General features: G+C 61.1%; 1 long non-coding RNA gene across 2 annotated transcripts in view; it reads left to right on the top strand.

Moving 5' to 3' along the window:
* LOC142831135 (uncharacterized) overlaps positions 1-22,393 on the top strand; it is a 38,968-nt gene that overhangs the window by 14,724 nt on the left and 1,851 nt on the right. Inside the window, exon 2 of one of the 2 annotated variants that reach the window (XR_012906790.1) lies at positions 21,568-22,341. This is a non-coding gene — a long non-coding RNA (uncharacterized LOC142831135). The remainder of the gene's footprint in view (positions 1-21,567; positions 22,342-22,393) is intronic. The other variant, XR_012906791.1, reaches the window with a different exon arrangement.

The following is a 22,393-nucleotide window of genomic DNA, read 5'->3' on the forward strand; positions in this document are numbered from 1 at the left end:
AGACCTATGTGGACCTGGCCTCCCGCCTGGCGCAATACTGCCGCAAGTGGGTGTCTGGAGTCGGAGCCCAGACCGCAGAGGAGCTGCTCAAGCTGGTCATGATGGAGCAGTTCTATGAAGCGTGCCCACCCAAACTGAGGCTGTGGCTCAAGGACCGGAGACCAGAGAACCCCCAGGAGGCCGGGAGACTGGCGGATGAGTTCACGGAGAGCCGGTCCGGGTGTGAACGGGAGTCCCGGAGAGAGAGGGAACCGCGCAGAGACCGGATCTCGGCTGAGCGACGGAGGGAGTCAACTACGGGGCGAGACCAAGGAACAGGTCGTCTGCGCCCCAGAGAACCAGCCAGGGCCTGGTCAGAGACAACCCAAAGCCTAACTTGCCATCGCTGTGGGCAAAAAGGCCACAAGAGGGCTCAGTGCACCAGGTCCCAGGACCGGGGACTTTCCAGGGTTAACTGGCTGGGGCGGGAGGAAGGGCAGGCTGCCCCAGAGGCAGGGGCTGGCAGGCAAACCTCAGCTCAGAGAGAGGGGAAGGATGCTCAGTGCACCTCCCCTGGGAGGTCTGATTCTCAGGAGGCGGATTTCTCCGTGTACCGGGTGGGGGCAGGACGGCCCCTGCGGAGCGAGTGCCTCATACCCCTGGAGGTGGATGGTAGGAAGGTGACGGGCTTCTGGGACACGGGGGCGGAGGTGACTCTGGCCCGATCCGACATAGTGGCCCCGGAGCGGATACTACCCCACGCGCAGCTGACCCTGAAGGGCATAGATGGGTCCCCGTTTAAGGTGCCTGTAGCCAGGGTGCATCTGAAATGGGGGGCCAAGGAGGGCCTCAAGGAAGTGGGGGTGCACCCGCACTTGCCCACCGAGGTGCTGATGGGGAATGACCTAGAGGAGTGGCCCCATGAATCCCAGCGGGCTCTAGTCACTACCTGGAGCCAGAGCCAGCGGGGGGCTGACAACGTGGGTCCAGGGAAGGACTCCTGGCAGCATCCTCAGGGTCCCATCCCAGTGGACACGGGGTCCAGCCAGGCTGGGACTCCGGACCTAGGCAGAGGTGGGGGACAGGTCCCGATCCCTGCCTCAGCAGCTGAATTCCAGGCTGAGGTGCAGGCAGACCCCTCCTTGCAGAGGCTGAGGGACCAGGCTGGCCTCCGTGCAGCTCAGCCCCGGGGGAGAGGTGGCCAGGAGAGATTCCTGCGGGAGTGTGGGCTCCTGTTCCGTGAGTGGCTCCCCCCGAGGAAGGTGAGGGCATGGGGTGTCCAGCGGCAGCTGGTCGTCCCCCGAAAGTATCGCCTCAAGCTGCTGTATTTGGCCCACGATGTCCCCGTTGGGGGCCACCGGGGGATCCGGAGCACCCGGCTGAAGCTGCTCCAGCACTTCTATTGGCCGGGAATCTTTACAGCCGTGCAGCGGTACTGCCGGTCCTGTGACTCCTGCCAGAGGGGCGGGAAGGCCCAAGACAGGAGGAACGCGGCTTGGGGGTCTCTACCCCAGATAGAGGACCCTCTGGGCTTGCTGAGAGAGTTATGGGAGGGGAAGTCCTCCCTGGATGGAGCATCGGGGGTGGAAGCCGCCCTGGCTGTCCAGAGAAGGCTCACTGGGCTCATGGCCCCGGCCCGAGAGACCCTGGCCAGAGATCAAGGCCAGCGGAAGGGTGGGTGTGACCCCCGAGGACAGGCCTGTGCCAGTCGCCCTGGAGCGGGGCGGCGAGTGGACAGAGGGAAGCCAGCTCATGTGGGGCCTTGCCACGGCCGGCCTGAGTCAAGGGGAGCACCCATGTCCCCAGGGCGGGTTCCCACGCAGAGGACCCGAACTTCCCTAGGTCACGAGCGGAGTGACCCTGCTCAGTTCGCTCTCGGAGGGGGGAGAACTGTGACGTAGTGGGGGTACCTGGCTGGTTTCTATGCTGCTGGCTCTGGGGGATCCCCCACTGGCTGCCGTGGGTACCACGACCCAGCAAAACAGGATGAGTCACTATGCAAACCAGTGGCCAGACACCCCCCATGGAGAGGAACAAAGGAAGGTGGAATGCTGCCTTGGCTGGGGGGCAGGGCTGGAAGTGAGTGAGTTGGTTGGTGGCTGTCTGTGAGGATGGATGAGACAGCCTAGGGAGAGGAGCTGGAGTTTTAGGGGCCCAGTCTCCCCCATCTCAAGGGGGCCTGAGGCATCCTAGCCCAGTTCCTGTAACCAGATTACATCTGTGCTGCGCTGGGCTGGAGGAGCAATAAACCACCCTCAATTCCACTGGCTGGTACAGTCTGTTTGTGCCATTTCGGGGTGCAGGAGACGGGGAACCCCCAACGCGCCGTCCCACCTGGCACCTGTTGGGTTGCACTCAGAGCCCAGCCAGGGGCCACGTGGCTCGCTCCAAACCAGTGACTGTACTGACCAAGCGTTCGATGCTGGCTCAGGCTGGCAAGTGCCCAGGATCTGTTCCGTGAGCGTGTAAATAAAGCGTATTAGCCCAGGCCCTTTCCGCCTCAGACATTCCCAGACTCAGTGAGCCTGGGTGGGCGCGTCATCTCCTCTGAGCCCTGCCCAGCACGGGCCAGAGCCTTGCCCACCATCCTAGGGCAGAGCAGAGTTCCCTGGAAGGTGAGCACCCGGGCGGCCACCCAGGAGAGAGTCAGCCTGTGTGTCTACTGGTGGTGCACATCTGCACATGCCTGTGTGTCTACTGGTGGTGCACATCTGCACATGCCTCAGTGCACAGAACAAAATTTAGTCTGTACATGGACGGAAACAATTAGAAGGAACATTGGAGCAGGGCTTTTAGGAAAACAGCCCATCTTGATCTGAACAGTGTCAATGGGGGAGAATCCACCAGGACCGTGTAGTAGTCAGGAGTCACTGGTGGGGTTTCCTGACAGGCCCCCTGCTCCATCCGTGATGATCACCATCTGACCTATGCTCCTCCTGTGTGTTGGGCTGACTTTGCACAAGCAGCCACCGCAGCAGACTCTGAGAGAGCCCCCAGGCAGATACGGATCAAAGGCGCCCGGCCAGGCCTGTTGTCAAAGGAAGCGCAGTCACAGTTGTCAGCTCTCTTCCCAACCACTGCACATCTGTGCCCCATGCCAATGGCGCGGCTCAGTCAGTGCCAGGACGGCGCCGCCGCCCCCGAGGCTGGACAAAGTCAGTCCCGCCAAGACACCCCTTTACACACAGGTACAAGCGAGTTACACCTCGCTCCTCACGTGTCAGGCGGCCACCCTCTGCCGTTGCCTGGATACCACCCGTCACCCTGTGCCCTGGGGGTTCATCCTTCAGGAATGGGCTTCCAGCGTAGGCCCAGTACCAATCAGTGTTTTACAGACGGAACCTAGGTAGTACGATTAGTGTTTTACGCTCTCGGCCTTGTTTGTGTCCAGAGCCGTGGGCAGGGGCCTGCCCCTTACTCACAGCTCAGTAGCAAAGTCTTGCCCATTGCGGCCTAGACCTGAGGCCTCACAGCCGGTCTGTGATACGTGGGCTTGTTTCAGGCCCTTATCTTATCATCGACCCTTGGGAAATGGCTCCCACGGTTAATTACCCTCACAGCTGCCAATGGACGTCTTTTCTCCAGTCTGAATTTGTCTGGCGTCAACTCCCGGCCGTTGGCCCGTGTCCACCTGTCTCTGCAAGAGGAAGGTCCATTATTAAATGGTTCCCAAGCAGGGGCTGATGGTCTGTGATCAGGTCTCCCCTTAATCTTCTCTTTGCCATGCTCGGTGAGCCCATCGCTGGTACGGCAGGTTTCCTAACCCGTCCGTCAGTCCCACGCGCCTCTCGGAGCCCTGTGCCATTTGTCAACATCCTGCTTGAGTTGTGGGCACCAGGCCGCACACAGGACTCCGGCGGCGGTCGCCACTGTGCATCCCGGTTTGTACATCCCAGGAGCATGTTGGCTCCTTTGGCCACAGGGTCACACCGGCCGCTCCTGTTCAGCTGATTATCCACCATGACCCCTGGACCTTGTTCACCGTCACTGCTGCCCAGAATAGAGTCCTCAAGGGCAGAAGTAATGCGCCCTGGCGTGACGCACCGGTGAGACAGCGGCCTGTGGGGGGCAGGGCTTTGATCAAGACGCCTTAACCCTGTCCTCCCTCCTGCCCAAGTTTGGGGCCGGGAGCAAAGCCCTGGTGCTTGGGGTTGGCAGGAAAGCTCCAGACATGCAAGGCTGGCAGCCAGGACCACATATGTACAGGGCAGGCAGGGGAGCCCCGGGCACATGGAACCGGCCAGAAAGCCCCAGGTATGCGGGACCAGCCAGAGAGCCCCGGACAGGCGGGACCGGCTGGAGAGCCCCGGGCACGCGGGACCGGCTGGAGAGCCCCGGGCACGCGGGACCGGCCGGAGAGCCCCGGACAGGCGGGACCGGCTGGAGAGCCCCGGGCACGCGGGACCGGCTGGAGAGCCCCGGGCACGCGGGACCGGCTGGAGAGCCCCGGGCACGTGGGACTGGCCAGAGAGCCCCGGGCACGCGGGACTGGCCGGAGAGCCCCGGGCACATAGGACCGGCCGGAGAGCCCCAGGCATGCGGGACCGGCTGGAGAGCCCCGGGCACGTGGGACTGGCCAGAGAGCCCCAGGCACTGGCCCAGTATTGGAGAGATACTGCAGCACCCTGCCCATCCTTAGCTCCCTTCCAGTACCTCTGAGTTCTGCCCCCTGTACCTGTAAGAAATGTAAGTTACTTTCATCCCCAAGAGTCTTCCGCTGGACTAAGCCTGGCTGGCATGCTTTGTCCCTACACGGATACCTTTCCAGGTAGCTGTTTTAAACGCACGCTGTTTGCTTTTCCCCAGGTTACAAGCGATCCACACTGCACTGCATCAGTGACCTGCCTACTTCATTAGCTGCCGTTCCCTAGTTTTGGTGTCATTTGCAAACTTAATCAGTGACGATTTTAGGTTTTATTCAAATACAAGGAGTGTGCAAATAATGGATTTTCCCATTTGCTGGCAGTTCTGCAAAAAAGAACAGTTCAGGGTAACATGAACAGTTTTTGTTTCAAAATTGCCCATGAATTGAACTGTCCAGAATTGTTAAGGTTGAAGACGCTGTTTCATTTCGATTCCAAGCAAGTTTTTTTTTAATCAAACCGATGCAAATTTCCAAACTGTTTTGTTTCTAACGGCAAATTGAAACCTTTCAGAATTGTGTCTAGTTTTCAACAGAAAAGCACAGAATGTGTCGGTGCTGCCGAAGCTCCCTTTTTGGATTCTGCTGAAAAATATCACAGGGCTACTTTGATTAGTTACAGGTTGCAAAGGGTACGGACCACCCGAAGCCTTCTGTAAGTGCTACGCCACATTTCATAGAATCATACAATACTAGGACTGGAAGGGACCTCGAGAGGTCATCGAGTGCAGTCCCCTGCCCTCACGGCAGGACCCAGCACTATCTAGACCATCCCTGATAGACATTTATCTAACCTACACTTAAATATCTCCACAGATATTTAACCTCCCTAGACAATTTATTCCAGTGTTTAACCACCCTGACAGTTAGGAACTTTTCCCTAATGTCCAACCTAAACCTCCCTTGCTGCAGTTTAAGCCCATTGCTTCTCCTATCCTCAGAGGCCAAGATGAACAAGTTTTCTCCCTCCTCCTTATGACACCCTTTTAGATACCTGAAAACTGCTGTCATGTCCCCTCTCACTCTTCTCTTTTCCAAACTAAACAAGCCCAATTCTTTCAGTCTTCCCTCATAGCTCACGTTCTCTAGACCTTTCATCATTCTTGTTGTTCTTCTCTGGACCTTCTCCAATTTCTCCACATCTTTCTTGAAATGTGGTGCCCAGAACTAGATACAATACTCTAACCAGGAGCAGATGACCGTTTTGCGGGGCCCCTCTTTGCCATGGCGCATGCGCGGGGCTTTCTGAAGTGCGGGGCCCGGGGCGGCCGCCCCGTTCGTCCTGCCCTATATCCGCTCCTGACTCCAACTGAGGCCTAACCAGCGCAGAGCAGAGCAGAAGAATGACTTCTCGTGTCTTGCTCACAACACACCTGTTAATGCCTCCCAGAATCATGTTGGCTTTTTTTGCAACAGCGTCACACTGTTGACTCATATTTAGCTTGCATACACACTATAACCCCCTAGATCCCTTTCTGCCATACAGAATGGGAAGCGACTGTCTAGGAAGGAGTATGAGTGAAACTGATTGTTCCTTCCTAAGTGGAGCACTTTGCATTTGTCTTTATTAAACTTCATCCTGTTTACCTCAGATCATTTCTCCAGTTTGTCCAAATCATTTTGAATTATGACCCTATCCTCCAGAGCACTTGCAACCCTTCCCAGCTTGGTATCATCTGCAAACTTAATAAGCGTACTCTCTATGCCGATATCTAAATCGTTGATGAAGAGCAGAAACATGGCTGAAGAACATGGGCCAAATGCCCCTCCATTACACCAACGTCGCCCCCAAGTAGCCCAGGGGAGCTGCAAGCACAGAGGGCTCCCGGACGCTGGCACCACAGTGGCTGTGGGGGCATCAGAGGGAGCCTGGAGCTCGGAGCCTCAGGGCGCTCGGTTCTGTGTGTGAACAGATGTTGGCCCCGGCCCCAAGGAGCCGAAAGTCCAAGACAAACAGCCACTGAACAGAAATGGGCAAAAGGAAGGAGGAGACAATACGAGTCAACACAACGGCTTGTGGTCTCCACACACCAGCAGCCGAGCGCTTGCCGAGTTTTTCCACAGGCATCAAAGCAGAGAGGAGCGTGGAGGAGAGAGCTGAACGTAAGGGCGGCCATGTTGGCTCAGACCCAAAGGTCCATCGAGGCTAGGGCGCTGTCTTCCAACCGTGGCCCGTCCTAGGGGATTTGGGGGAAACACAAGGCGTTAGGCCTGTGGATGTTTAGAGGAGCCAAGCATGTGGGGTGGCCTGGGAGAAACCAGGAAGGGGCCTGTTTGAAAATGTGGCCCGTGGGCGACGTAAGCTAGAATCGTGGACCTATGGGAGGGTCGGTGTTCTGAAAGTGAATGAGCAACGATAGGGTGGGGATAGGTCAGGAAGGCCTGGCAGTAAAGACCAGCAGCTTAGGTTTGTCCGATAGAGAAGAGGGAGCCGGTAAAGGGAGGCAGAGCAAGGGGAGAGATGGTGGAAGATAACGGGTGAGGATGAAAACCTTTGCTCATTGGCACCAGACTTGCATTTGTCAAGGCCACCCTCAAGACACCAGATGGTGAGAGCCTGGGCAAGGATTTTACCCGTGGGGATGGATAGGACAGGCCACCATTTAGAGACGCTGATGCAGAAAAAAAAAAAAAAGATCTGCAAGACTTAGCTCAAAGCTTCCCCCACGCCAACACAGAAGGGAGAGCCGGACTATCAGGGGGTGTTCACCCCAAAACCATGGACTTGCCTGTGATGAGTCTGGCTCACTAAGCTGTGGACCCTGCCTCCTGTGCCGAGAAAGGAGCCGCGTATAGGACCACAGCGAGTCTCGGAGGCTCATATTATCCGCCGGTAGCGCGAGACCCACGGGGCATGGCCCGAACTTTGCCACAAGTGACTTAGACACTCTGAGGCCTACCAAGCTCCTTTGTCACTTTTGCGCATGTCACCCTGCAGCAATACGGCACGGCGGTGGAAGTGGAGGCAGGATGCCCAGCCAGGCTGCCCCAGTCAGAGCCCCTGCATAGCTGGGACATGAGCAAAGAGCATTCGTCTTCTCTGCCTTCTCCAGCTTCCCCCCGCCGACCCCTCTGGCCGGCCTGCTCCCTCCTAACTGCTTTGCTTTGGGGGCACGGATCCGGCCTCACTGTAGGTACGTGCCCCTAGTCGCAGACAGGATGCGCCGTGACAGAGGCAAGGAGCAGCCAACAAGCCCTTCCTGCCATCTGGACTCTCCACCCAGCCCAGCTGGAACACTCCAGACTGGGCGTCATGCGCCCCGAGGCTCCCTTCCGGTCTCCGCGTCGAGAGCTCTGGATTTAACCCTCCCCGGCGAGAGCAGAGGCAGGGTCTTCGCTTCAGGGCCGGGGATGCGTTTGTGCCAAGGTTTGAGGTGATCCCGGCAGGTGGGCGAGCACCCCTCCGACCTCTTGGGGCGCCCCCTCTCATCCCATTCGCTGCTTTGGACTCCTCCCGCGGGGCTCTGAGCCGAGCCAAAGCTCAGGCGTCCGAGTGCCTGCCGGCTCCCCCCAAAGGGCTCCGGGGTGGCCTGGTGCTAGGGGGCTTTGCACTTTTCTGTAGTGCAACAAGCAGGAAGGCCGGCCGTGGGGCACAGAGGCCTGCTCTAGCAGGGCTCAGGGCTGGCCCTACCACGAGGTAAACTGAGGCAGCCGCCTCAGGTGCCAGACTGTGGGGGGGTGCCACTAGGACCAGAGGGTAGAAAATTGTGTCTGCTGCTGGTGCATATGCAGGTAGCAGAACAGTCCCGTGAGAGGTGTAGAACAGGAAGGAGGCAGAATTGAGACTTTGCAAAGTTTTGGCCCAAGTGAGGGGACGTCATTTGAGCTCCCCCCTCAGGTGCCAAAATGTTGTGGGCCAACCTTGCTAGGGCTCAGCCAATGTTCCTCCAGGGCCACGCTGGGGAAATAATCGTGAGCCCCCCAGACCCTGCGACAGGACACCCCGCCTCCGCGTTCCCCTTCCCCATTTGCCAAGGTCCTTCTGAACCTGAGGCAGCGGAGGATGCTGGGTAAGGGGGCGTGGCTTGGGGAGCTCCTGTTGAAATGCGTCAAGACCGAGGCTCGTCTGTGCAAGTAGCCGGGCTTCAGGCTGCAATTCCTGGCGGGTTTTTTTCTCCGTGCGGCGGCGAGAACGAAGCGCGAACGGGCAACCGCTCTTTGCAACATCGCAGGGCTGGACCAGGCCCCCGCAGCCCCTATGCCGGAGAGGGGGAGGACCGAGAAGCCGGGGGAGAGGATGTGAAGCGGGACCAGGTGAAGAAAAGGGGGGTCCCTCCGGCCCCCCCCTGCAGGAGGCTCAGATGTGGGAAACGAATCCCAGATCCTCTGTTATTAATTTTTTGTTTTGGCACGCGCAGGAGGCCGCCGCGATGGAGTTGCTCCTTTCAGGAGAGCGGCTGCCAACCCCGGCACAGCCCCCTGCGGCCCCCAGCCCCTTTGCCAGCGGTCGCGCCGAACAGAAGGGCTGTTTGTGCGCTGTTTGGGCTCCTTTTTTTTTTTTTTTTTTTTTAAGTGTGGTTGCACTCAGCTGCTGAGAGGCTCCTGTTCGTTCCCTGCCAATTTCACTGAGAGCTGGCACTCCGGGCGGCTCCAGAGGCAAAGAGGAGAGGCTGGGGAGGACAGATCGCGAAGGGGGGAAAAAATGGACCCATGCCATCGGCGGAGCGGCGGGGCAGCTGCTGCCAACATGCCAGCAGGCAGCATGGGGCCAAACACAACAACAGCAAAGCCCCGACCCAGGCGGAGCGGAAAAGAAGCTGGCAGCCCGTCTCGGAGCAGGCGGTGGCTGTGTTGGCAGAGGTGCCATGGAGGACGGGCTGTGGAGAGCGAGAGAGAAGCCCCAGGCCCGCTGGCGAAGGCAGGGCAGGGAGCAGGCGGCGAAGCGGGAGAGGAAGAAGGTACTTGTCTCAAAATCTCCGGGTGGGCTCGTGTGAACGTGGGCGTGTGCGCGCACACCGGAGCCGGCGGGCATGGAGCGTGCAGGGGCGGGGAGCCGTGTGCCGGGGCAAGTCAGGGTGGGTGCTGACACAACTGTGTGTCCGGCGCCGTGCCCCTCACCCCACGCTGGCATTTGCTGCCCTGCCCTGGCACTGGAAAGCTGTGCGACGGGGAAGGGGAGGGGGCTAAGCCCTTGGATAACCCACTGGCTTGGGGCCTGCTTCTCCGGCAGCGGTTCCTCAGCGCGACGGGTGTCGCAGCCGCTTTGCGCTGAGCGGGCGGGGGTCTAGACACGGGCATTGTCTGTCTGAGGGGCTTGCAGGGCAGCTGCCTCAGTCCAAATGCCAGCCCGGGGTCGGGGGCTGAGGCATTAGTATTAAAATACAGCCCGGGGGTGGGTCTTGCCTGGCTTTGCAGCAGGAGGGGGCGTTGCAGTGGTGCATCCATTCAACCGGCACCTTTTTCCTCCGATGCTCGGACAAACTCGAGATTTTTTTGGGGTGGGATCAGTTTCTTTTCCCTCGGCACGCAACGGCTGGAAGTGGCAGGGCCGGCAGAGGATGGGGATGCGAGGGAGCAAGACGCAAACCGCCCCCTGTCGGGTCGGAGACTTTCCCCCCGAGGGACCCTGCGTTGGGAAAATCAGAACCCCAGCGAGGGGCCGTGGAAACAGCCATCAAATCCTTGGAACCAATTTCAAAGAAGTCGGCTTCGTACCGCAGGAGCCAGGTGCCAAGTCCGGCCCAGCTGACGGTCCAGGGAGGGCACGCCGCCCCCGGCCCGGCCTGCATTTCCTGTAGCCGTTCCTCTCCATGGGAAGCCCCCAGGGCCCCAAAAGCCGGCAGGAGCTGGGGCTCGGTGGTTGGGGAGTCAGGCAGAAGAGAAACTCTTCCGACCCATCTGAGCCCTTGTGCTTTGGGACAAGAGGGGGAAGGCGGGTGTTGAATTTCAGGGAGTCTGTTAACGCGCGGGAGGCTCTGAGCCAAACCCCCCTGCTTGCAGGGCCCGGTGCATCCGCAGTCCCCCCTGGGGCGACTCCCCATTGCACCAGGCCACGCACGCTGCTCTCCCTTGACCCGCCCCCAGCGTGCGCCTTCCCTGGCCCCAGGTGCGTCTCGGGGCTGCTGACTTTACATGTTCTCCTTAAAGGAAACGCGTCCGGGCGCCGGGTGCCGGGCCATTCGGTCTGGCAAATTCTCCAGCTCCGCTCAGCCCGAGCGGCCGCGCGGCAGCAGAGTGGGGATGAGGGAGATATGGACGCCAGTTAACCACCGTGACCCATAGACGTGCCTCCCCCAGCACGGAACACACCAGGAGCTGGTTTCTGTCATGGGGGTGGGGGAAACCGTTAGGTCGGAGAACACGAACTGTGCGCCACAGGGGGGGGTGTGCCTGCTTTTTTCTTCCTTTGGCTTAAGGTTCATTCCCTTTTCCTACCCGCCCAGTCTCTGCAGTCTCCACCCCGCCAGCCGCCACGCTGCAGGGCTAGCCGGGGACTTGGAGCTGTAGGATTTGGGTTCAATGCTGCAGCGAGGCCTCGTCGCGCCCGGTGCTGTACGGACGGGGTATCCGAGACAGGCCTGATGAACAAGACGCGCCAGGGAGCGAGGCGGAGAGAGAGACGCGGGGCCGACGGGGGAGCACAGGGGGTAGGCAGACAAGTGTCACGAATCGGACCGACCCTTCCTGGGTGTCCGGCGCCGTGTCGCGGTTGCCTGGGATAGTCCCACACACCCGGGGGCTCTCCTGTAGGGACAGAGCCTGGGAGCACTCCGGGCCTGAGGTGCCGCCACCGCTCCGGCGCGAGGAGCCCGGGAACCACCCCCCGTCGGCACGCGGGTCCGGGCGGGGGCTGTTTCAGGGCCCGCCGAGGAGAGGACGTTCTGCTCGGATTCCCTCAGGAATGCCTCGCTCAGCGCCCCCTTCGCCATCCCCCCAGCGACGCGGCCCATCCCTTCCGACTCTCTCCCCTCAGCGCGTCTCTGCTGGACGGCCTGCCCTGGAGGCCTTGCTGAACCAGCCCGCCCCATGCCCACCCAGGGGCCCCTCACCCCTCCGACTTTCCTTGGCCTCTCCTCACCTGCCCCCACCCCGCTTGCCCCCCAGCGGTGCCAGCTGTCCCGCCCGGGCAGCGCCTGACCCTGGCTGGCGTCTCCACAGGGCCCCCCGTCGGGCCTTTCCTAGAGCCAGGGGCACCATAGCGCCCGTCGACAGCCTGACAGACCCTGGCCCTGTGAGTGCCGACGGCGCCTTAAACCCAGCGAGCCTGCACCCCTCCCTTTCTGCCCTCAGCACGGGACAAACGACCTGTTCTGCCAGGCCGGCAGCACCCCCGCAGCTGCCCGCGCTCCACGCCCCTAGACGGCTGCCGGGCTCGTGCCAACAGCCCCCGCGTGGCTCCCACAATCGTCCCTCTTTCGGAGATGGCCCACATGGCAGCAGCTCCCGGCAGGGAGCCCGCTGGGGAGCGGGGAGAGGGGGATAGACGGGGATCCCGGCAGCAGTGCGGCAGGTGCCCCAGGGTCTTTCCCCCTCCCCGCTCCTGTTCTCTCTTTTTTCCTTCCATATTTCACAGTTCCTGCTTCCTGCACCGAGCTGGAGGTCTCGGGAGACCCCGGCCAGATGTTTGCTGCAGCACACCACATTGCTTTGCTAATGAAATATTCATAGCCTCGCGCTTCCTTTCGGCATGAAAGCCTTCCGCAGCTCCGCGCCCCGGCGAACCCAGCACCGCGGCACGAGCCGGCCCCCGAGCCAGCAGGGAGCCATGGCCTTGCTAACTGCCAGCCCCGGGAAAACGCTCCTGCCCTTTGCTGTGGCACAGCCACTCCTGCCCTCCTGGACCGGGTGTCTGGCTGGCCGACAGCCTTCCCCTTCCTTTCTGGGCAAACCCACGCACCCTACCTCCAATGGCGGCCTTAGCAGAGACAAGCCAGATTCCCACTAGCCCCTGGGCTTCCTCCTGTCCGCTTGCCACGGCCGGCCGGGCACAGTGCCTGCCTCATGGCCGCGGAGACGCTGGAGGTACATAGGATCTGCCCGCACTGGGCCATCTCGTGCAGCGTCTGTCTGCGGCAGGGCCTGAATGGAAGGAAGATGCTGTTCACGGGACCAGTGCTTAGCCGGAATGAATTTAGCCTGGGTTCCGTGTGGGTAGCACCCAGCTGGGTTTCCCGGCAGCGCCCCCTTTATCTGCCGCAAATGTCTGCGGAGGCCGACCCGAGCGGGCAGCACCACGGTTGGGAAGCGGGGCTGTGGGGGAAGGCGTCGGTCTGCGTCTGGAGCCAACGTTTAGACCCGGGATGCAAGGCCAGCTCAGACCAGACTGGAATAGGGGCTTCCCGGCAGGACGCTGCACCTGGGAGGGTCTATCCGATCCCGGCTTGAGCTGCAGTTTTTTCCTCTGGAACCTGGGGAGGTGCCTGCCCGGTGACCCTCTTCAGCCAAGTTAGCAGAAAGGAGGCCTGGGAAGTTCTGCCCTCCTCCCACAAGCCGGCCGAGCAAACGCCGGAGCGACAGCCACCCGTTCGGCCGCTCACAGGGGAGCAGCCCCCCAAAACCGGGTCAGCGGGGGAGCCCGTCCACACTGGATCGGACAGCGCGGCGGCCAGTGCTGCGTGGCCGGGGAACTTGCCTCTTTTTGGGAGGAGAGCCCTGGTGTTGATCACTGCGTGGCGAGAACCCACTGCGTTTTCCCAGCCCGAGCCGACTGTAGGGATCAAGGAGAAACGTTCTGCCAGTGTCGACTGCTCTCTGGTGGGACTTGCATGACGTGGTGCCCGGAGAGCAGGGTTCCCAGCGCACGAGGTGCTGTACGGCCCCCGGGAGGGAGTCTTACCGGCCGAGACAAAACAGCAGAGTGAAAGGGGAAACTGAGGCACCGCACGAGCCACTCCTCCCTCCCTTAGACTCTCCACTGGATTGGTACTAGGAGTCCATGGGGATCTGGGCTGCCAGCTGTTTCTGGCCTTTGCCAGGACCGGAGGAGTCTGATTAGTGCAGGGAGACGCCGTGGCCCCAAGGTTAGTTTTCTGCAGTTCCTGTTGTTCCAGGGTCACATTGTGCGTATGCCCCATCTTGAGGCAGTGTGGCCCAATGGCCACAGTCTAGAACACCGCCCTAGGGACACCCCTGCACCGTCCCCTACAGCCTCAGCTGAGAACCAGCTGGCTTTAGCTCACACTGTAGCAGCTCCTCGCTCCAGAGATCCCAGGTCCAAATCTGCCGGGTGGTTACACCAACTCCCATCCCAGAAGCCCGGTGAATCATTGGGAGAAGCAAAGAGAGCAGTGGCTGTTACCAGAAATTTGCTGTGGTGTCTTTTTCCTCCCATTGCAGGTATCTCCTGACTTTGCTTTGACCCATCAGAACAAATGTCTGAAACTGGGATGTGGGTGTCAGTGTCTGGCCCTGTCTTGTACCCTCCTCGGCGTAGGACAGCGCGGCTGTGGGTGTCAGCGTCTGGCCCTGTCTTGTACCCTCCTCGGGGCAGGACAGCGCGGCTGTGGGTGTCAGCGTCTGGCCTCGTCTCGTACCCTCCTCGGGGCAGGACAGCGCGGCTGTGGGTGTCAGCGTCTGGCCTCGTCTCGTACCCTCCTCGGGGCAGGACAGCGCGGCTGTGGGTGTCAGCGTCTGGCCCTGTCTTGTACCCTCCTCGGGGCAGGACAGCGCGGCTGTGGGTGTCAGCGTCTGGCCTCGTCTCGTACCCTCCTCGGAGCAGGACAGCGCGGCTGTGGGTGTCAGCGTCTGGCCCTGTCTTGTACCCTCCTCGGGGCAGGACAGCGCGGCTGTGGGTGTCAGCGTCTGGCCCCGAATTGTACCCTCCTCGGGGCAGGACAGCCCGGCTGAGGGTGTCAGCGTCTGGCCCTGTCTCGTACCCTCCTCGGGGCGGGACAGCGCGGCTGTGGGTGTCAGTGTCTGGCCCTGTCTCGTACCCTCCTCGGGGCAGGACAGCCCGGCTGAGGGTGTCAGCGTCTGGCCCTGTCTTGTACCCTCCTCGGGGCGGGACAGCGCGGCTGAGGGTGTCAGCGTCTGGCCCTGTCTCGTTCCCTCCTTGGAGCAGGACAGCCCGGCTGTGGGTGTCAGCGTCTGGCCTCGTGTCGTACCCTCCTCGGAGCAGGACAGCCCGGCTGTGGGTGTCAGTGTCTGGCCCTGTCTCGTACCCTCCTCGGGGCGGGACAGCGCGGCTGTGGGTGTCAGTGTCTGGCCCCGTATCGTACCCTCCTCGGGGCAGGACAGCTCGGCTGTGGGTGTCAGTGTCTGGCCCTGTCTCGTACCCTCCGCGGGGCAGGACAGCGCGGCTGTGGGTGTCAGCGTCTGGCCCTGTCTCGTACCCTCCGCGGGGCAGGACAGCCCGGCTGTGGGTGTCAGCATCTGGCCCTGTCTCGTTCCCTCCTCGGAGCAGGACAGTGCGGCTGGGGGGTCAGTATCTGGCCCTGTCTCGTACCCTCCGCGGGGCAGGACAGCGCAGCTGTGGGTGTCAGCGTCTGGCCCTGTCTCGTTCCCTCCTCGGGGCAGGACAGCCCGGCTGTGGGTGTCAGCGTCTGGCCCTGTCTCGTACCCTCCGTGGGGCAGGACAGCCCGGCTGTGGGTGTCAGTGTCTAGCCCTGTCTCGTACCCTCCTCGGGGCAGGACAGCGCGGCTGTGGGTGTCAGTGTCTAGCCCTGTCTCGTACCCTCCTCGGGGCAGGACAGCCCGGCTGTGGGTGTCAGTGTCTAGCCCTGTCTCGTACCCTCCTCGGGGCAGGACAGCCCGGCTGTGGGTGTCAGCGTCTGGCCCTGTCTCGTACCCTCCTCGGGGCAGGACAGCGCGGCTGTGGGTGTCAGTGTCTAGCCCTGTCTCGTACCCTCCTCGGGGCAGGACAGCCCGGCTGTGGGTGTCAGTGTCTAGCCCTGTCTCGTACCCTCCTCGGGGCAGGACAGCCCGGCTGCCGTGAGCCTACCCGACATTTGGATAGTTCTAGGCGAGTGTCCCAGATTTCTCCCCCGTGCTTGCTGGGATGGTGACTCGGGCCACGCCACCCCCTTGCTGCACAGCAACGACAACAGCCACGTCGTGCTCCCAAACAGCCTGGCGTCTCATTTTGGAACACGAACCTACGTGGCTCGGTTGGCGGAGCTGGGGCAGACGGGAGACCTGCGGGGACCCTGCCTGGAGAGGGTGGGGGCTCAGCCCTGCCTGGCAATCAGACCCCTCCCCTCCCCGATGCTCGGACGCCTCCTCCGGGTCGCTGTGGATTAGCGCCTGAGGCCAGCGCCCCGCCCACGGTTTGCACCCTGTCGTCCGTCCACCTCTGCTCCCCAGCCCCCCCCTGCTCCCGGGACCGCACGTCCTCCCCGGCCGGTCACTCAGCAACGCCCACTTCTGGGGCTCCGTCACCCCCCCCAGTCCACCGCCCTGCTGGCCCCATACCCCCAGGGTGGGCAGGGGAGCCTAGGCCGCCAGTCCAGGGACTCTCAACCCAGCAGCCCTGGGCTTTTACTCTCCCAAGCTGTGCTGCTCCTTCCCTGACCTGCTGCCGACTCCTCTGGGCCCCCTTTCTCCGGGAGCACCAACCTGCTACAGCCTCTCCCAGCTGCCTGGCTTTACAGCCTCCCGCCCCTCTTCCTGCCCAGCTGGACCTATTTGCAGTTAATGCCCGTTCCCAGACACTCCCTCCAGGTGTGGCCTGTGGCAGGAACGGGCCTACCTGGCCACGGAACCCCGGTCCACCCCTGCACCGCCCCACGCTGGGCGCCTCACATGCGCCGACCCCAGAACCACCAGCCGCTTTTGAGCCTCGTGGCTTTTCCGCCGCCCAGGCCGAGCGGGCCCCTCGTGCCACGGACACGTCATGCCCAGGGGCCGGCTTGCTCTCTGCCTGCGCTAGTGGTGGAGGAGCAGGCCTGCCGGCCCAGGCCCGGTGCCTCGCGCCGAGATAATTCACGTCAATTCAGAAGGCATCGATCAGCCCCTGATCGGGGCGGCAGCCCGGGGCCAGGTCCTCAGCTCTCCCTCGTCCCTGTCACGGCGGAGGGATGGCTGCTGGCGGCGCTGTAACTGCTGTGCCAATCATCCCCACCGCAGAAGCCAGGACTAAGAGTGAGATCAGGCCAGGGAGGGCTTGGGGGCGGCAGGGGAGCCGGTGGGTTTTGCTCACACAGGCCCGATCAATATGGCCGAGGTGCCAGGCTGCCCCCATGCCCGGCTGCTGCAGGGCCCTCTACTGGGGGCTGGCCTGCCCGGGGCACAGTGCATTGGTGGGTGTGCCAGGCGAGGGGGAGCAGGAAGCCTAAACAGAGGCTGGATACCAGGGTGATGGGCACATTCCTACGTGCAGTTACATTGATGCGCTAGATACGGACCAGGCACTCGTGAGGCTGCAGGGCCCGCAGTGCCTTGCAGGACAGATTCCTTACTGACCCCGTGAAGACAAGACCCTTTGCCCCCCCCCCCGGCACGTCATTCTAGCCCAGCTATGTCTTCCCATGCCCTCCCCGCCCCGGGAAGCAGTGTCCCCTATAAGCCGAGCGCTTGGGTGGCTGCCCAGGAGAGATTCAGGTGCCACCCAGCGGGTTAGCCGAGCGCTGGCAGCACGTTCCTTTGGTGGTGCACATCCACACATGCCGTGGTGCGCAGAACAAAATGTATTCCGCACTCCCATGCAAACATTTAGAGGGAACGTTGCCAGGGAGTCAGCCCCCAGCACAGGGGAGCAGTGGGCGGCCTCCTGTGCCAATCTTAGCAGGCACAAGGCAGTTCTGGGGCGTAGTCACAACACCCCAGTCCCTGCCAGGAACCCCGGGCTCGGTTCTGGACACCTGGAAAGATCCTGGGATCCAGGAGAGTTCAGACAGGAGCTAGAAGGACCCCGAGGCTGGAGGGCTGGCGGAACAGCGAGCTCTGTCCCTGGTGGGCGCGGGACGGCCAACCCGGCAGTGTGTTCAGTCTACAGCAGGGGTGGGCAAATATCAGCCCGTGGGCCGGATCCGGTTTCCTAGGGTTAGCCCCTGGCAGGCCCCCACTGCTCTGTTTACCTGCATGGTCACAGGTACCGGCGATCGCAGCTCCCATTGGCCGCCGGCTGCTATTCCCAGCCAATGGGAGCTGCGGGAAGCTGTTTCCTGGTCTGCGCCACTTCCTGCTTCTCCCATTGGCCGGGAAGCGCAATCCGTGGCCCTGCAGGTAAACAGAGCAGCAGCCACGTGCCAGGGCCGACTCCGGAGAACCGCCGCCGTGTTATTGCCCACCCCTGCTCGACAGAGGCCCGGCGCCTGCCCAGCCAACCGGGGCAGGGGATGCCCGGGAGTCAGGGGATGGAACTGGGAGTGGAAATAGAGGTTGATGATGGGGAAAACCCACCTGGCAGATCTTCCAGCCTGTGGAACTGCCTCCCCAGGCGGTGGGGCAGCCGGCTCTCCCACGGCACCGCTGAAATCCCAGCACCAGGGCAGAGCTGCCCGGGCCGGTCCAACGAGGGTCGCCCCGCTGCTGGGCTAAACTCTTCCAGTCACGAGTTCTGCTTTGTGTTGGGCTGATCCGCACCCGCAATCCCCACGGCTTTGGTTCGAACAGGTGTGGCGTGGCGGGGGGGCTGTCTGCTCAGTCACCCGGTGTCCCCTGCGCTGTGATGTGCGATTCCCACCGACTCACCCACATGTGGATTAGCCCAGACCCCTAGGACCAGCCTGAGCCGATAACAAGGCTCTTCCCCTTGGAAGAGATTGGAGAAACTGGAGAGGGTCCAGAGAAGAGCAACAAGAATGATGAAAGGTCTAGAGAACATGAGCTAGGAGGGAAGACTGAAAGAATTGGGCTTCTTTAGTTTGGAAAAGAGAAGATTGAGAGGGGACATGAGAGCAGTTTTCAGATATGTAAAAGGGTGTCACAAGGAGGAGGGAGAAAACTTGTTCATCTTGGCCTCTGAGGATAGAGCAAGAAGCAATGGGCTTAAACTGCAGCAAGGGAGGTTTAGGTTGGACATTAGGAAAAAGTTCCTAACTGTCAGGGTGGTCAAACACTGGAATAAATTGCCAAGGGAGGTTGTGGAATCCCCATCTCTGGAGATATTTAAGAGTAGGTTAGATAAATGTCTATCGGAGATGGTCTAGACAGACTTTGGTCCTGCCATGAGGGCAGGGACTGGACTCGACGACCTCTCGAGGTCCCTTCCAGTCCTCTGGGGGATCGCGAGGGGCTGCGGAACCGGCCGGCTAATCAGAACACATGCCACAGAGCGGGTGTTTGTTTTCACTGCCCTGGCAGCCCGGAAAGGCAATTAGCGAGCCAGCGGGTCTGCGACACAGCAACGCCCCAGCCCCGGCCTAGCGCTGCTGCAAGGCAGGAAATCCAGGGCTCATTTCACTGCATCCGCATCCTCTTGCTCTGTGCAGGCAGCTGCTGACGGAGGCTTTCCTCCCACCCCAGACCTAAGCCAGGGGCAGGAGCAGCGGTCTGGTCCAAACAGCAGGGGCGGGTCATCTTCCTGCCACGGTGTCTTCTGCACCCATCTCCCTGGCCTCTCCCCCATCGCCTCTGGACCGCGCCTCCCCTCTTGCACGACTGTCCCGGGCTTCCCAGTGCATCCAGCTGCAGCTTGCAAGAGGCATGCGACCGAGAGAGCGCCCTAGGAGACCCACGCCTGAGCACCTTGCTCCTTTCCTCTGGCAGACTCTAGACTGGGGGCGCAGGGGGCAGGAAGAGGGTAGGGGGTGTATGTCCCAGGCGGGAGCTGGGTCTCCGAGGGTGGCAGCCCCGTGGAGGGGCCCCGCTGGTGCCCTCCTGGCGCGGAGCCTGGCGTGATAAGCGCTGCATGTAGTGTGGAAATAAAACATGTTCTGCAGAACAAATGATGTTAATTTGCTGAGAGGCTCTGAAGCTGCGTATTAGCGAAACGCCTTGAGGGAGAGAGCAGCAGCTGTGCTGGAATTAATGGCAGCATGCCGAATTAGCACGGCCATGCATCATCGTCAGAGGGGAAAAAATACCAGCGAGAGGGGGAAACCAGCCACCCCCACAACGCCTGGCATGCAGAGGCGGCCCTGCAGGAGCGGGACCTTCTGGGGCTGGGACACACGGGCTGCCCCCCCCCCGTATATCTCCCCCCACCCGATCCACGCCTGCTGATCCAGCTCTCCCCAAATGCGTTTATTCATGCACCAGGCTCCAGCTAGACACGGAGCTCTGGTCCTGCTAGGTAGCGGGGGCCTCCCTGGACGTGTTTCTTCCTCTCCCGCCGTGTCCCAGGAGAAGGGAGATAGCTTGGTTCTTTAGTGGCACTTCCTGGTCCCCGGTCAATTTCACCCTCCTCCTGGGCTGTGCCTGGCCACCTCCGGCCGCTCCCTGGCTCCCTGTACTGGGGGGCTATTAATCTGCTTGTCTATTTATTTCCTCTATTTATTACTGACTGCTGAGCTGCCTAAAGTCTGCACATCCCCACTGATTACTAACCATGCAGCCAGCTTAGGATCCCCAGCCTCTTCTGGGCCATCCATCTTCCACCCTTGGCTTCCGTCCGTCTGTCTGACACCCCCGGGTGCTAGGGGCACGCTGAACATTGTACATTACAACTTAATGGACGATTCCAGTAAAGGCCTCGCGCCTGATGAATATTTAACACAACCCGTCGGGCTCTGCGGGCGGAGGTGTGTTTTCAGCTTGGTTTCCCTCTTCCTTTCCCCCTTTCTTCCCTCCCGCCTCGCGCTGAGGCTTGGAGTCGGGATCCACCGTCCTTCCCATGGACCTCAGGGCTCTTCTTTGCTTCCTGTCCTAGCATGTTAAGTAGCATTGCCACGAGCTGTTACACAGCCGATGTGTCCCACCCCAGAGGCGGCTGCATTTTGGTGCTGGCGGATTATTCCGGTGACTAAATGTTTGTTAAGCACGTTGGGGGTGGGAATGGCAGGTCATGGGCCAAAGTCAAAATCCATCGATGCCTTTGTTATTTAAGCCCAAACAAACTCATGAAGTCGTCAGTAATACGGCCAAGAGGTAACCCTTATGAGCCTGACGCCCTGCCCATTTCAGGCCAGGGACTCCCTTGAGTTCATTCCTGTTTGGAAAAGAGCAGATCTTTCAGAAAAACATCCAACCTTGCTTTAGACCAGGGCTGGCCAACCTGCATGCGGCCCTTCCCCTCTTTAAAGCGTGGCTCGCGACGCCTCCTCTGCGCCCCTAGAAATGGTCCGCGGCCCCCAGCTCCCTGTGCTCTCTGTGATGGCACGTTGGGGGGCCCCCATCTCCTGCACCCCGAAATGGCACAAACAGACTGCACCAGCCGGTGGAATAGAGGAAGTTTATTGCCTCTCCAGGATACAGCACAGCACAGATGGAATCTGGTCACAGAGCTGGGCTAGGATGCCTCAGGCCCCCTTGAGATGGGGGGAGACTGGGCCCCTAAACTCCAGCCCCTTTCCCTAGGCTGTCTCCTCATGCTCTCAGACAGCAACTAACCAACACTCTTCCAGCCCTGCCCCCCAGCCAGGGCAGCCTCCACCTTCCTTTGTTCCTCTCCATGGGGGGTGTCTGGCCACTGGTTTGCATAGTGACTCATCCTGTTTTGCTGGGTCGTGGTACCCACGGCAGCCAGTGGGGGTTACCCCAGAGCCAGCAGCATAGAAACCAGCCAGGTACCCCCACTACGTCACACTCTCCGGGGCAGGGAGCCATCTGGTGCGGCTATTCAGAATGGCGTCACCAAGATGGTGGTGGCTGATGGGTGCCTGATGGGCCGTGTCTTTTAAAGAGGCAGTGTCCTTTTTTTAAAAAAAAAAAATTACTTAAACAAAAATTCTGGTGCGGCTCTTCGCATTTTTTCCGCTCCTGTTTCGGCTCTTCGTTTAATGGGTTGGCCACTCCTGTGTTCCACCTTCCCCTTGGTGGAGAACCCAGCACAGCCCTCGGGGAGCTGCCGGGAGGTACATTACCCTCACGGGTAATAACTCGTGGGCTACATGCAATGTGAATTTGTCTCGCGTCAGCCCCCGGCTCTCCGTATTGATCGTTCTCTCTGGTTTTGGTATCCCCTGCAGATGCAGCCCGTGGCCAGGGACTGAGGGGTTCCCCCGCCACTGCTGGGTCCGTCACACGGAGGATCCTGTTCGGCCTGCCAAGGGAGTCCAACAGTCTGCTCGTAGGATAGTCCGCAGCGCTCTCACGGGAGCCTTCATCTGCACCAGCCTCCACTGGCACCAGGAGCTTTCCAGTGCTGGGGCCTTCCCCTGCTGGTCGAACTAGTCCTGGATTTTGGCTTTCCCCAGCAGCGGGTGCCTTCCGGTGCCAGGGTGGGCACGGGGCCGCGCAGTGCGCAGTGCGATGGGAGGAGTGGCGGGTCATGCGCTTGCAGGGACGTGTCCATTGCTGCTCGGCTGCTGCCTGGGATGCTCGGGGCCACCCACCGGGACGTGGGAATGAGGAGGAAGGCTGCCTGGAATTTCACCAAAGGCTCCTCGGCTGCGGATCCGGGCTCAGGCCAGCGCAGACGCCTCGTGGGAGCCAGGGTGCGTCCCGGGACGGGGAGAGCAATGGGGATTCTTGAGGTTTATGGCCTCAGAAGGGTCCCCGGAGCTTTCCAAACAGTGACCCCTCCCACGATCGCCACCACCAGCAGGAACTCGGTCTGCCTGGCAACATGCCGGGCGGGGCGGGTCAGCCACGGAGGAGCGGGGATTCGCATCAGGGCTCGGAAAGGCCAGTCACAGAACCCAGGACAACCGTGATCTTCCATTATTTGCACCTCGGCTGTGTCTGGAGGCCCCAAACTGAGAGCAGGGCCCCACTGGGCTAGGGGGTTGCACAGGTGCAACGTAAGTCTCAGTTCCAGGCCTGGTCTCCAAGAGCTTACATAAGACAGATAAA

This window comes from Pelodiscus sinensis, chromosome 12 (genome assembly GCF_049634645.1).
Source record: "Pelodiscus sinensis isolate JC-2024 chromosome 12, ASM4963464v1, whole genome shotgun sequence".
In the NCBI taxonomy this organism is placed as follows: domain Eukaryota; kingdom Metazoa; phylum Chordata; order Testudines; family Trionychidae; genus Pelodiscus; species Pelodiscus sinensis.